Genomic DNA, 8696 nt, shown 5'->3' with positions numbered 1-8696 from the left:
CACATATTATTAGGACCAACAAGTGGTGTCAGAGCAAGTTTCCAGTTCTTAAGGTCTAACACCCTTTAGGAGGGTCCAAATGGCTCTCCAAAAATTCATAGTTGCTGAGGGACAATCAACAAACAGACCACCTCTGTTTAATGGCTCTAACTATCCTTATTGGAGCACTAGAATGTCAATTTACATTAGAGCTATAGATTATGAAATGTGAGACATCATAACTGATGGACCCTTTATTCCTTCAACCTTAAATGTAGATACCAATGAGATAATGCCTAAGCTAAGGTCTGAATGGACAAAGGCTGAAACAAAGAAAGTTTAAACAAATTTTAAGGCCATCAATACATTGCATTGTGCCTTGACCCCCATTGAATTCAACAAGTCTCAAGCTGTACAATAGCTAAGCAAGTGTGGAACAAACTTAGAATAATCCATGAAGGGACTTCTCAAGTCAAGGAGTCCAAAATAGCCCTCTTGACACATAACTATGAAATGTTCAAAATGAAGCCTGGTGAAGACAGTTAGATAAATTTACAAACATTACAAATAAATTGAGTCAGCTAGGCAAGCCAATACCCAAGCATGAAATAGTTAAAAGACTCCTTAGAAGCCTATCAAAAAATTGGATGCTTAAAGTGATTGCAATTCGAGAGGCCAAAGATCTAAATGTGATCACCTTAGATGAGTTTTGTGGTTATCTCCTTACTCATGAGCTAAAGCTTAAAAAAGAGGAAGAAGAAGACAGGAGGGAAGCAAAGGAAAAGAAAAAGAGAATTGCACTTAAAGCCAGCATTCTTGAAGAAGAGCTGGAAGAGTTGTCATGCGATGATGATGAAGAGTTAGCTCTAGTTGCAAGAAAATTCAGAAAGCTTATGGGCTGAAGAAACCGGAGACTAGCTAGAAAACAATTTAGAAAATATCAAGGTGCTTCATGGAAATTCAGAAACAAAAATGACTCCAACAAAAAAGAAGAGCTAATCTACTACGAGTGCAAGAAACCTGGCCACTTCAAGTTTGAATGTCCAATGCTGAAAGATGAGACTCTAAAGAAAAATAAGAAATCCAAGAAAGCAATGGTGGCTACTGCATGGTTGGATAGTGATACATCAAGCTCTGAAACTGAAAATGAGAAATTTAAGGAAAGAGCAAACCTCTGCTTGATGGCACAAGATGATGAAACCGAGGTATCCTCATCCCCCTGTGATATTTTCATAGATGATTTACAAGATGAATATGATAGTCTTTGTGATGAATTTGAAAAACTTTTTTCAAAATATAAGACTCTAAAGAAAAAGGCTACATCTCTTGAAAATGATTTGGAAAAAAGTGAGACAAGAATTCAACTTTGTTTTGAGCAAAGAAATTTTCTACAAATTGAGTTAGAACACTCAAAAACAGATTTTGAAGTTTTAAAACTAGAGCTGGACAATAAATCAGAAGCTTTACAAAAATTACTTGATGAAAACATAGCTCTCAGATGTTTAAAAAATGAAACTCCAAAAAGAAATGCATTCCATAAGAAGAATTTTGTTTTTGCATCACCTAAATGCTATGGTTGTGAAAAACTTGGACATTTATCATATGACTGCTTTAAAAGAGGTAACTTGTAGAAAGTTTGAAAATTTTGGGTCCCTAAAGGATCCTATATTGCTACTTACTCTCAATGACCCATCAAAGTATGGATACCTATAAAGAAAAATTGAAATTTTATTTTGTAGGTTGAGCTGCACTTAAAGGAAACATGTACAAGAGCTCAACTCAAGAAGAAACAGTCTTCGTACATGGACAATGGCTGTTCACGACACATGACTGGAGATAAAATGATGTTTTCTCAGCTAGACAAAAGAAATGGAGGTATTGTTTCCTTTGGTGATGATTCAAAAGGTAAAATTCATGGGATAGGTACGGTTGGTAAGAACTCCCAAACTCAAATTAGTCATGTGTTGTTAGTGAAGGGTTTAAAGCATAATTTATTGAGTATTAGTCAATTATGTGACAAAGGATTCAAAGTATATTTTGATTCAAATAAGTGTGAAGTAATAGACATACGTACAAATAAAGTCTCATTTATAGGAAAAAGATTGAAGAATATGTATGTTGTTTTTCTTGAGGATCTTGTAATAAATAGTGAAATATGTCTTATTGCAAATGCTAAAAATGACAACTGGTTATGGCATAGAAGATTAGGACATGTAAGCTTGTATACTATGTCAAAATTGATTAGAAAGAACTTAATTGTTGGGCTGCCGGATTTAAAATTTGAAAATGAGAAAATATGTGATGCTTGCCAACTAGGAAAGTAAGTTAGAACATCCTTTAAAGCTAAGAAAGTTGTATCAACATCTAAACCTCTTGAATTGTTACACATTGATCTATTTGGTCTAATAAGCACAACTAGCTTAGGAGGAAAACTTATGGCTTTGTAATAGTTGATGACTATTCTAGGTACACTTGGGTTTATTTTCTTGCTTATAAGAATGATGCTCTATCATTATTTATAAGTCATTGTAGGAGAGTAGAGAATGAAAAAGGACTAGCCATAGTTAGTATAAGGAGTGATCATGGAGGAGAATTTGAAAGTGATGAATTTGATAAATTTTGCAATGAAAAAGGGTTGGATCACAATTTCTCTGCACCTATAACACCCCAGCAAAATGAAGTTGTAGAAAAAAAAAATCGAACCTTAAAAGAAATGGCTAGGACTATGCTATGTGAGAATAACCTACCAAAAATTTTTAGGTTGGGACAGTGAACACAGCAGCTTATATACTTAATAGAGTGTCAATAAGACCCATGATATCTAAGACACCATATGAACTTTACAAAGGTAGGAAACCAAACATTTCTCGCCTTAGGAGTTTTGGTTACAAATATTTTGTATTGAACAATGGAAAACAACCCCTAGGAAAGTTTGATGCAAATAGTGATGAAGCAATATTTTTAAGATATGCATTAAACTTCAAGGCTTATAGAGTTTTCAACAAAAGGACTCTAAATGTTGAAGAATCGATCCATGTAGTTTTTGATGAGTCCAATGCTTTACAAAAGGAAATCCATGTTGATGATGATGATGTAGAAATCTTAGAAAAACAAATGGAAAAAATGAGCTTAGAGAACAATAAGGATATTGAAGAAAGCTCTCTTAAAAGAGAAAATGAAACTCCATCTCTAGAAAACTTGCAAAGAATAGAAAATAAGCATAATGACCTTCCAAGGAATTGGAGATTTGTGAGAGACCATCCACAAGATCAAATCGTAGGTGACATTTCTCAAGGAGTGAGAACTAAGAGAGCAACAAGAGAAACTTGTGAGTTTTCAGCCTTCATATCACAAATTGAACCTAAAAACTTTGAAGAAGCTGAAAATGAGGAAAGTTGGATAATGGCCATGCAAGAGGAACTTAATCAATTCAAAAAAAACCATGTATGGTCATTAGTACCTAGACTTTCAAATCACCCTATTGTTGGCATAAAATGGGTGTTTAGAAATAAAGTAGATGAGCAAGGAAATGTAGTTAAAAATAAAGCTAGGATAGTAGCCCAAGGATACAATCAAGAGGAAGGAATAGACTATGATGAAACCTTTGCACCCATTGCTAGGATTGAAGCCATAAGGTTGTTGTTAGCTTTTGCATGCTTCATGAATTTCAAATTGTACCAAATAGATGTAAAAAATGCATTTTTAAATGGATTCATTCAAGAGGAAGTATATGTTGAACAACCACCAGGTTTTGAAGATTTTGAAAAACCAGAACATGTTTTCAAACTCCACAAAGCCTTGTATGGATTGAAACAAGCTCCTAGAGCTTGGTATGAGAGGCTTTCAAAATTTCTGGTTGAAAAAGAGTATGTTAGAGGTAGTATTGATACTACATTATTCATTAAAAGATATCTAAATGATTTAATTGTTGTGCAAGTATATGTGGATGACATTGTATTTGGTGCAACTAATGAGACTTTATGCAAGAACTTTGCAAAAAAAATACAGGGTGAATTTGAGATGAGCATGATGGGGGAGTTGAAGTACTTTCTTAGTCTTCAAATTAAGCAAAATGAGGAATGAATCTTCATTAACCAAGAAAGATACACACAAGATATGCTCAAAAAGTTCAAAATGCTGAAACTGAAGCCAATCCCCACACTAATTAGTCCATCCATAAAACTTGATCTAGATGAAAAAGGAAAAGATGTAGATCAAAAGCTATATAGAAGTATGATCGGTTCACTACTTTACTTTATAGCAAGTAGACCAGATATTCAGTTTAGTGTGTGTTTGTGTACTAGATTTCAGTCACAACTTAAAGAATCACACCTAACAGCTGTTAAGAGAAGTTTTGGATACCTCTTATAAACTCAAACTTTAGGATTATGGTATTCTAGGGAATCATCATTTGATCTTGTAGGCTATTCGGATGCAGACTTCGTAGGAAGCAAAACTGATAGAAAAAGTACTAGTGGAACATGCCAATTACTAGGAAACAAAATTCTGTAGCACTCTCAACAGCTGAAGCAAAGTACATTTCTCTAGGTAGTTGTTGTGCTCATATTTTATGGATCAAATAATAACTAAGAGATTTTGGAATTAAAGTTCATAATGTACCAATCTTCTATGATAACATAAATGCAATCAATATATCTAAAAATCCTATGCAGCATTCTAGGACAAAGCACATTGAGATTAGGCACCATTTTGTTAGAGATCATGTAGTGAAAAGTGATATCAAGATTGAATTTGTGAATACTTTGCATCAGTTAGCAAATATTTTTGTGAAACCCCTAAATGAAGATAGATTCTGTGAAATTAAAAGGAATTTAGGAATGATTAATCCGCAGAAGTTGTGAGAAAATTCCTAGTTCTTACTCACAAAACAGAATGCATTTAGTCGACTAAGATGAATCTTAGCCAACTAAAAGTGCTCTATTAGCCTTAAATAATAAGACTCAGTCAAACAAATGAAGAAAGAATAAAATAATGTGTACTGGGTAATAAAGAAAAGAAGAAAAACCGCCTAGGAGAATTACCAAATATTTAGAGGGAATTTTAAAATTTTTAAGCAAATGAAGTGAGGCAATTTTTAAGGGGGAGGCGGACGGTTTTCCAAGTGAAATTAAAACTACTGACAACTTCTTTTTTTCTTTACATTTTCTCTCCCATAAAATTGAAATTCAATCTCTCTACATTCTCACCTCTGAAACCGACTCACCCAAAACCAAACCCTCGAATCCCAATCAAAAATCTTTAGAATCAAAATGGCAAAAACCTCTCAGAGTAGAGAAATTACTGAAAAGAAGAAAGAAAAAAGACCACTGGAAGAATGGTCAGAAACTGAAGTGCAAAAGAAGAAACAGAAATTTGTGTCTGCTTCAATGACTAAGAAATCTGGAAAACAGAAAGAAAAAAAGCATAAATTAGAATAGAAGAAGATTAAGGATACTACTCCCAAGAAAGGTACTACTTCTTCTTCTTTCAAATTCAGAAATAGAATGCATGAAGAAAGGTTTAAGAAAATTGAGAATGCCCCCATTACTTACGGCAAATACATTGATTGGGAAAGTTTTAATGAAAATCCAGAAATTCAAACCAACTTGTCAGATTATTTTGAGGATTTGAAACTAAAGGAGTATAGCACATTTAAGAATAGATCCTACAGTGCTAGCTTAGTGAAAGAATTTTATGCTAGTATAGCTTTAGGATAAGAATAACTAGATGATTCTGACGATTACATTGAAAATGGATTAAATGTGTTTTTGAATGGTAAGGAATTTGTGGTTACTGTCGCTGATCTTGGTGACTTGCTGAAAGTTGAATGTGAGGTAAAAGAGTTTGAATTCTCATAAAAGTATGACCCATCCTCATTGTGGGAAATCATCAACCGGAGAAGAGAGAAATACTCATCAAAGAGCAATATTGGTTTGATAACCAGTCCCAAGATAAGAATTCTGCATTATTTTGTTGCAGCTAATATCCATGGTAGAAGTGGGAGTTTAAGCTAAATCAGCCTTCAAAATCTTTGGCTGATGGAACATGCTTTCAATGGGATTGCTCTGAATGTAGGCAGATTCATGATTGAAAAGATGAGAGGTGCATGCAAGCTCGAAAAAATTAATCTACCTTATGAAAATGTGATCACATCCTTAGTGCAGAAAAAGGGTGTCTGGGCAAAAAGATATGAACTTGATATGGTGAAGAGTAGAGACCAGGCTATCTACTTAAGTAGTCTACCTAAAATGGGTTATAAGTTGGATGGAGAGAAATTTACTAGAACACCCAAGATCTCTGCAATTCTAGCACCAACAGAAGCACCATCCTCTCAATTCTCTAATGAAATTATTTTTAATCTATTGATGAAGATAGATGGAAAGCTCACTGATCAGGGAGCTAGAATGCAGAGAATTGAAGAGAAAGTTACTGCACTAGAAATCAACTAAAGGGGAAAGAAAAGCCATCAAAACCTGCTGTTGAAGATTCCTCTAAAACACCAAGTGTTGCACCAGCACAGCAAGGTGCTGAGGATTCAGCTGTGCAAGCAGAAGGATCTGTTCCTCATGAAGCAAGTCTTGGTGTTCAAGCTGAAGGCTCAACTTACAAAACTGTCAGTCCTATCCTTTAGACAGAGGACTCACATCCTGGTGTTGATCAACCAACTAGGGCTCTATCATCTGAACACTACAGCAAGGACAAGTCAGACCAAGGAACAGAAGTAATTGGTTCAGGATTTGAGAAACAGCAACCCTCTACTCCAAATTCAGAAGAAGTATCCATTATGGATGTCTTCCAACAAATGGTTAGGGAGGAACAAGCTGAGAAAGAAGTAGTTAAGAGAAAAGCTCAACAAACAGCATTTACACCAGCCCCCAGAATGAAAGCCAAATTTGGAAAAGAGAAACAAAAAGTCACTGCAGCATCACAAGAGAAAGAAGCCACTACAGCAAAATCCAAGCCACAAATCAAGGGTAAGAAAACTATGGCCACAAAGACAGCATTTCTCAAGAGAAGGAAGTCTTCTCGATTGGTAGAAAAATCCAAGCCAGCTCTAGTATCTTCTTCTTAGAATCCAGTCAATGACTCTAACAAATCCTCACCAGAACCTTCCCCCAAAAAATCATCACCTGTACGAGAACCTTCTCCTTTTCCTTTGAATCATTTTTATGACACTAAATCCACACCCTCTGATACCTCAGATGACTAGAAACCCCTTGATTTGATATTGACAAAAAGGGAGAGTATGGCAGAACCTTAGAAAATTAATAAAAAAAAATGTTAGGGTGGAGGAACCAGGAATTTAGGAAAGAAAGGAAGTAGAAATGAATCAGGGGCATTTTAAGAAAATCAACTATTGTTTTTGTTTTTCTACTTGGTATGCCATGATGGCAATCGAACACTTAACTTTAATTTTGTTGTTGATATTTTTATGAATGATTATGGTATTTTGTTGATATGTTTATAGTACTTTGATGCTGAAAATTGAATACTTGCTGATATCCTGTTATTTATGACACTTTAACTGTTGTTGATAAAAGTCTGTCACTGAACTGATGTTGAGACTTGCATACTAATTATTGATCTTCACTATAAATTATATTTGTGAATGGATATGGATGCTAAGTATAGTGTATCTGATGATTGTTGAATGGTATAGACAAAATCTAGTAATAATATGTCAATGGCAAACATTGCTGAAATTTTGATAAGAAACTATCAACATTCATCTGCTGCAAATTATCTTAAAAGATCTGCATATATATATATATTGAATGAATGGTGTCATTTTCTATATGACATGAATAAAATCTCTTGAAATGAATAAGCTAAATATGCATACATCAAGGGGGAGCGCACACTTAAGAGGAGCAATCCTCACTTTTTATTGAAATTAAAAAGAATAAAGGACACTGTGTTGTTAACCAAAGAATGTTTTGTCATCATCAAAAAACGGGAGATTGTTGGTTCCATTAGCTTTTTATGATAATAAAGCATTCCCATTTCATTTGTGTCTAACATTTCCATCTAAGTGTGCAGGACAAAAAGTCATATGGAAATAATAAATCAACCTTTCAAATGCTTATATCAAGAATCATGAAAATGAAGAAAAATGATTGATCAACTAAGAGGAAAGTCTTTAGTTAAATAATGAAGAATGTTGGTTAACTAAAATTTAAATTGGAGAAATGGCGAGCTGATTGAGAAACAGAAGCAACTTAGTCGACCAAGATGTGAGTTAGTCGACTACGAAGCTACTGCCAAAATCTGGGCTTCAAGACAGAACCAACTTAGTCGACCAAGAAATGGGTTAGTCGACTAAGTGCACACTGCAAGAACTACCAAAGACAGGAAGCAGAAAACAGAGATGACTTAGTCGACTAAGATATCTGTTAGTCGACTAAGAGCATTTTGCCTGCAAGTTTGAAATCTGCACTAAAAGACAAAGTAACAACTAGAACCGATTCCCAACTATCTCCAACGGCTAGAAAACTGTCAAGCTGCCATCAAATATGTTTCTCTAAGTATAAAAGGGTCTTTTAACAGTTAAAAACAAGTCTTTTGGAAGTTTTAGAAGAGATTTGAGTCATTAAGAGCTGATAAACTAAAAAATTTTCTCTTCACCTCACTGCACTTAAATGCCCATCCTTTGTATTTGTACTCTACACTCAACCTTGTACCATTTAGATCAACTTGTGATCATAGATACTTTCTTT

Source organism: Theobroma cacao, chromosome 3, assembly GCF_053813885.1.
Source record: "Theobroma cacao isolate CCN51 chromosome 3, ASM5381388v1, whole genome shotgun sequence".
NCBI lineage: Eukaryota > Viridiplantae > Streptophyta > Magnoliopsida > Malvales > Malvaceae > Theobroma > Theobroma cacao.
Note: the sequence above shows the minus strand (reverse complement) of the source record.